We start from the raw sequence: 7,325 nt of genomic DNA on the forward strand, positions 1-7,325 counted from the left end.
AAGGTCGGTCTTGGAAAGACAATGTCCATAGTGAAAAAGTTCCTTTTTCAAGAGTAACTGGCAAGGGCTCTTCGCACCTTCCCACGATGTCATCCAATCAGAGTTCGTTACTAGGCAAACAGTCCTGTTGCACCACATGACTTCTTTCTCATACGCACCAGATGTTATTTGGGTTACGGTGGTTTATCAAAGAGTCACAACAATTCCCATCTATCTAATCAAACAGAGTCCTTTCTCAGGCTCTCAGAATAACATTCTCTCGGCTCGCCTAGAAAACAACTTGTCAGCATAGCAAAGATACTTTATACAAAGAAACAAGATGGAACCTCTCTGGCTCATTTCATAATTAGAAAACCCATATGTCTTAAAAGATTTTAACTCAAAAACCCATCTCATCACAAGCCCCCGGAAGATTAACAAAATTCTCAAACAATTTAAGTTTAATTTTGATAACTGAATAAGATGAGATGTCATAATTAAGCATTAACAAAATAGAGAAAGATATTAACTTGAGCATAAAGTAATACATTTCAAATATGATTCTAAAATAGCAAAACAATTGATACATGAGAACTATTATAATTACAGTATTTACCATACATGAGAGAAAATTGCGTTAGACACTTCTACTAGTCTGAAAAACAGAAGAATAAACAAGTTAGTATAATTAATCAAATACATCACTCTGCATATGCTCAGATAATACTCTAGTCATCCAACAGTAAAATAGTGAAACCAGGGTTAACATCATAATAACTTGACAAACTAATATACTGATATGTAGTAATAATAGTGAAAACACTCTATGTATGCTCAGGAACATAGTCATACAGAATATCAAGAAAATTAAACATCAGAGCTTTAACAATTCTAGCCATTTTCTCCCCTTGCATCTGCACTGAATATTCTAGATAAACAATGAGCAATCAAGGCCTCCTTTCCAGGTACATATTCAACATCAAAATCATACTTTTGCAATCTGAAATACCACTGCATTAATCTTGGGCTTTGATGTCTCTGCTTCTCTAAGAATGTCAAAGCATTTTTGTCTGCTTGAATTGGATCAGGGCTGTAAATTACAAGATTGTCTACATAGCCAATCACGTAATATAAATCACCAAACAATTCATCAACCAATTTCTGAAAAGTAACATAGGTATTTCTCATTCCAGGTGCTAGTTTTCTGAGTTGGTAAATTCCCTGAGGGCAAGTAAATGATGTATAAGGGCGATGTTCCTCTTTAATTAAAATCTGATAAAGCCCTCCTTTTATTCCAATCACAGAAATGTATTCAGCGTTTGCAACAATTTCCACCAACGTCTCAACATTGATTGTAGGGATTGTCTCAGTCTCAGTGAACTTATTTAACTGGCTAAAATCTAATTCTACTTTGAGACCATCCTGTTTGCCTTGACACACTGAAATAGTATTGAATACAACTGTTCTACATGGTTCAATCACTCCTTGTGAAATAAGACTTTCAACAGTTCCAGACACTAAATTGCCCTTAGTCCCTTCTAGGTCCATAGGAACAGAAACAGAAGTCAAACCATCATTGACTGTAATAAAATGTTTCACCACATTAGTTTCTCCCAGTGAATTCGAGAAGACGTTTTGGTGATTAGCTAACACAGACTCCAATATCTGTCCTGGGCTAAATTGATCAATGCCTTCACCTCTGAATACCTGTATTGCTGAATTAGCTGTGCTATCAGGTTTGGTCACAAGAGGCCGCTGTTGCATCAAAGTTCCCTCGGGAGTACTCTGCATAGCTTCAGAAACAGTATCAGCATTCTCACCACTTCCTTGGAAAATAGGCTGTTGAAAATAAGTATGGTCCCCAACCTCTGCTTTTCTTTCTAAAGATCTTTCTGAGAAGTTTATCTGTGGTACTGGGCCAAAGTTTCCAGATATGATTTCAGTCTCTGGAGAAACATCAGTACTTTGTAATCCCAAAAAGTTAGCGCTTCCCCCTACATTGGTTGTGTTAGAAACAGTCTCACAATCTGACAGGTTCAAATGCAGCTTTCTATCTTTAAGCAAGCTTACAGGATTAGCTCCACATTCACTTGTACTATTGAAACAATGTGAAAGTCCATGCTGCAAAACCGCTCCACTATCAACTACTATGGCACTTGGAGATGACTCTGAGAAAACCTTCACTCCTCCAGCCTTCTCAGCTGACTGCTCCGGTACACTGAGTAGGCCACCCCCCTGGTAAATCTCATTACTTCCAAACTGCCATGAAGTACACGGGGTCCCTGTCAACCTAACAGTGTCTGATTTCGCTGTTCCCTCGGGGCTAAGAGAAGGGGGGTTGTTTCAGATCTGACATGCATCAAGATCTGCTGACACAAGTCCTAGCGAAGAATTAAGCAGAGTCCCCATATCATAATCCTGCTGGTATCTTACTCCCCCTGGAACTGCTGTTGCTCCTAAGCTGATGTGAGGGCTCTCAGTCCCAGCAATTGCTTGATTGCTTTGGAAAATCCCTTGCTCTCCCTCTTCTGGCAAACCCATAGTCTCATCCCGAATTATTTCAGAGCTTCTCACCTGTCCTGTGCTCTGAAAAAGAGCTGAGGGTGGTGCTGAGCTGAATCCCAATGCACTGAAATTCTCTGGAGCACTGCAGTTTTCCCTTGCGTCGTCCGATGCTAATTCCTCCACGGAAACAGCTTCTCGGCAAACTTTCTCCTGCATTCCTTTCTCTGCGCGCGGCTCCAGGGCCTGTGAATCCTTTGTTTGGACGGGCGATAAATCGCTGTCTTCTCTGGAATGCTCATTAGAATTCCACTGGGCCTCGTTAACTCTTTCCACACAAGCATCTTGCATCTCAGGATCGCTCCCAATTGTTTGGAGCGTCTCATTGCAGCAATCCCCAAAGGAACCCTGCTGAGCTTGGAAAAACCTTTGCATCAAGCCAGGTTCTGTGCTTGAAAAACGTTTTAGAAGTAGGTTTTCCTGGTACAGATGTTCTATAAGGGAATTTCTTTCCCTAATTTTCTGCTTGGCTTGCTCGAAAAATCCCGAAGCCACTTCCAAGATTCTGTCCACAGTTGCCGACTGTTTTTGCTCCCCCATCTTATGCTGGCAATCTAGCCTTGGCTAGGTCAGCAATAAAAACAAACAAAACTCCAAGAAAGAAAAAAAAATTAAAAATCTCCTCTGCACCTTTGACCAACTGCTGTCACTCTGCTATCCTAAGATAGGCGAGGGGACAGACAGCTGCCAAAACCAAAATAAAATTAAAAATCTTCTCTGCACCTTTGACCAACTGCTGTCACTCTGCTATCCTAAGATAGGCGAGAGGACAAACAGCTGCCAAACCAAAATAAAATTAAAAATCTTCTCTGCACCTTTGACCAACTGCTGTCACTCTGCTATCCTAAGATAGGCGAGAGGACAAACAGCTGCCAAACCAAAATACTGAAAAATCCAAAAGGAAGAGAAAAGAAAACTGTGACCACTCTGTGAACCCTAAAGTTACAGAGATGATCAATGACTGAGCTGGGTGCAGATAGATACCTCTAAGGCCAGGTCATCCCGACAGATGCTGAGATCATAGGGCATGACGCTAGGCCAAGCCAGATGCAGCTAGGTACTCCTGACAGATCCTAAGATCGTAGTGGGAGACCCAGATCTAGACTGGAACACGGCCAGGTCCTCCGGTAAATCCTAAGATTATAGGAGTACGCTGTGAGGAATTAAGTTAGGCAGCAAGAACTTTCACCTAGTTTTTTCTGCACATTGCTTATCTGGTAACTGGGAAAAAAAATATAGCTGGCCGAAGGGAGTGGGAGTTTCCCTAGATAAAAAGACAGTTTAAAAAACAGCAAGGAGAGAGTTCGTTTTTGCTGCTGGGAGGAAGAAGACAAGATGGAGATTTATGATGGACTGAAGAAACATTTACATGATTGATTTTATAGTCGTTGCTGAAATATCCCTACAACTAAAAAACTTCTGTGCTTTACCAGCTGTATTCAAGGACGTGAGATAATAATTTTTTTTTTATTTAGAGAATGTGTTTAATTATTTTTCTAGAGAAATGCAATGAAGGGGAGGGAAACTGCTTAGAGTAAAAAATTGTACAAATATCTATTTATATTATATTAGAGTTATGTTGATTTAATTCTTTAATAAATACTTCTGTCTATTTGACAGTTTAAAATTATGTTCTTTCCTGACCAAACCGAATGCATTTTGAGTACTGAATTTACGCTACCTAATTAATTGATGATTCAGCCCAACCAATTAAAATCTTATATGTCTGTGTTGTGTTATTTAAAATCAAGTGGGCTTTTTGAAACAGACAAGAGTAAAGCTCCTAACTGTTTGTATTTGGGCTGACGGACAGCAGAGAGAGGGGATTGCTTTGTTTGTTTATCAAATCCCTACTTGTGCTTCTCTAATTACTTTATTACAGCTTCTTAGGAACTGAATGAAGTAAATAAGAGTCGTTATATACGCTTCGGCCAAAACAAGCTGAATGCAAGTCCCAGAACAATGTAGCCAGAGTCATTTATGCAATCCTAAGATTGTGAAATGACCTGCTCAACTTGGGTGCTATTACAGAATGCAAGCACTCCAAAAATAAAGGACATGCCTCTTAGAATTTTTTCACTACAACGTTGTAACAACCTGCACATGCCTACAGATTAAATCCAATTGTTTCCTAACAGTTTGCTTGTCCCACTGGGAATCTCTTTCTTATAAGAGCACCCCAGATTCTAACACACATTACCACAGCCTGAAGATTTAACACCTCTCACCACAGCCTAATTGCTGGCAAACAGCGTTTCCTAGGAAGCTACTGTTCACACTCAGGGAAGCACTTAGCTCCTTGAAGCCTCAGTGTCCCACTGCAATCAAAACTTAGCTTGTGGATCAGAGTCACTCAAGCTGCTAGATAGAACAAAGATTGGTCATCCTGAGGTACTACAAAACCCAGCACGTGGTCCATCGTGCAGCTGCCACCATGCGAGCTAACACGGGTCCAAAAACACGTGTAAGCCTGGACAGAGAGCAATCAGGAGTTTGCACATGCTAAAATGGGCTGAATGAGTCCAAATTCAGCTAGCCATGATACAACACTCCATCTCACAGGTCTGCCCACATAAGAACACCCTGACACTCTCAGATATTATTGTGAAAAGGTCAAGTGGGCTTTGTAGTCCTTAGACTTAACTTGCACCACTGACAGGACTCTAAGTAAGCTAGGCCGAGGCAGCACTCTCAGATGACCCTATGACAAGTGTACTGTTCAGAAAACCAATTGAGTTTTATAATCTTTATTTTATTAAAGAATAAGCATGTTACTAAGTATCAAAGCCAAATTAAACCAAAACAAATAAACTAGCACTGTGCTGGTAAGTTACAAAGATGTAGTGAGGCAAAGAAAACATGAAAAATAGAAAAGTGTTCAAAAACCTTACAAAAACACAAAAAGCCATTAAAAAGAATAAAAACAGTTCCAGTCCAGGAAATCATTATTAAAAACAAAATAATCCAAGTAGGTTATAAAAAGGCTATAGTCCTCAGTGATACTGTAGAATAAAAATCCCTTAACAAAAGTAAAAATCCATTATATGTCCCATAGTCCTTAGAAAAGAAACATCCAGTAAATATACCATAGTCCTTACAAAATTACAAGAGCATAGTCCATATGGAGTATTCCAAGAAAAGAAGTTCTTAAAGGATATTCCATAGGTAACAGTCCATAGAAAATAGTCCATGCATAGTCCTTAGGAAAAATCCCATAAGTCCAAAAGTAATCCAGCAAAGCATAGGAACCAGTCCATGTAGGTAGGCCACCAGTCCGTCTCGAAAGACATTAGGGTGAGTCCTAAATGGCTGAAGAGTAGGTCACGAATGACTGAAAGGTCGGTCTTGGAAAGACAATGTCCATAGTGAAAAAGTTCCTTTTTCAAGAGTAACTGGCAAGGGCTCTTCGCACCTTCCCACAATGTCATCCAATCAGAGTTCGTTACTAGGCAAACAGTCCTGTTGCACCACATGACTTCTTTCTCATACGCACCAGATGTTATTTGGGTTACGGTGGTTTATCAAAGAGTCACAACAATTCCCATCTATCTAATCAAACAGAGTCCTTTCTCAGGCTCTCAGAATAACATTCTCTCGGCTCGCCTAGAAAACAACTTGTCAGCATAGCAAAGATACTTTATACAAAGAAACAAGATGGAACCTCTCTGGCTCATTTCATAATTAGAAAACCCATATGTCTTAAAAGATTTTAACTCAAAAACCCATCTCATCACAGAGCAGACTTTAAATCAAGATGGATGCTGTCAAGACAATATTATGACTACAAAACCCATTCTAGCATCTCATAAAAACACAGATCATCACACCGGGTGCTGAGGCAGCCACTGGTGAGGCTGGTGCTGGGGGTGCCAAGAGATAAAGAAAGCCAGAGAGCCACTTCCCTGGAAGAGGCGGGGGTGGCGGCAGCTGCTGTTGGAGGCGCTCTTCGAGGACGGGCCAGGAGCGAGCTCCACTCTCAGGCATCGCTCGGTGGTGGCTCAGGTGCTCGGGAAAAAGGTTTGTTACAAAGTTTCTGTCAGGCTTGCTGTCTGTTTTACTGACATGAAAGATTGAATTGGGAGGCATTGATGTGTCAGGCCTTGGTCTTAAACAAAACAAGTTGATTGTTCATTCAGTTGTACAGTTGATCTCACCATTTGGGGGCTCTTCTCTCCAAGCCCCTGTGGCGATCTCCTCTGAAGCCCCTATTCCCTCAGGCCTTCACGAGGTTCTCGCTCTTCTTTCTTCACTGCCACCAGGTATTGCTGTCTCAATACCATTCAGACAAGGAGACATGTGTACTTTTGAAACTTAACTCATTTATTTGATCAGGGAGGTTAACATCTGATTAATATACAGTAGGTAAATCACAGGTTGCTAATCACTTGTATTAGAATCAATTCTACTTTAACTTTAAAGATCTGTCAACTCTCTGTTCCAGTCAGCGTTCTTACAGATCTCTAACTCACTTTTAGTACACTTTTAAGTTTCACACTGTCTCTCACAGAATCTCTCCTCATACTCCATATACCAGCCTTTATATTCAGCCCCCTCCCCCTTTGGCTCCACCTTCCATCCTCTCATTGGCTCCAACTCCACTGTTCAGCTGTGATGGACAGGCGAGGGCAGGGCTGTTCACTACAGCCCCTTACCTGTAATTTGAAAATATATGCTGGGTCCTTGTTCAGTTCCAGTTTCCTCTGTGGATGGCCGGATGCTGCCTGTGGCCCAAAGGAGCAAGGCTTTTGTTCCTTGTCTAGAGCAGTTGGGAACTCTTGCACAGA

General features: G+C 40.9%; 1 long non-coding RNA gene across 1 annotated transcript; it reads right to left on the minus strand.

The window, feature by feature from the left end:
- Positions 1–263: 263 nt before the first annotated feature.
- LOC144589458 (uncharacterized) lies at positions 264–3,691 on the minus strand. The gene is made up of 2 exons (XR_013545569.1): positions 3,357–3,691; positions 264–3,264 (listed from the first exon to the last, which is right to left on the minus strand). It is a non-coding gene; the product is annotated as an uncharacterized LOC144589458 (long non-coding RNA).
- Positions 3,692–7,325: the final 3,634 nt, after the last annotated feature.

This window comes from Pogona vitticeps, chromosome 5 (genome assembly GCF_051106095.1).
Source record: "Pogona vitticeps strain Pit_001003342236 chromosome 5, PviZW2.1, whole genome shotgun sequence".
Classification (NCBI taxonomy): Eukaryota; Metazoa; Chordata; class Lepidosauria; order Squamata; family Agamidae; genus Pogona; species Pogona vitticeps.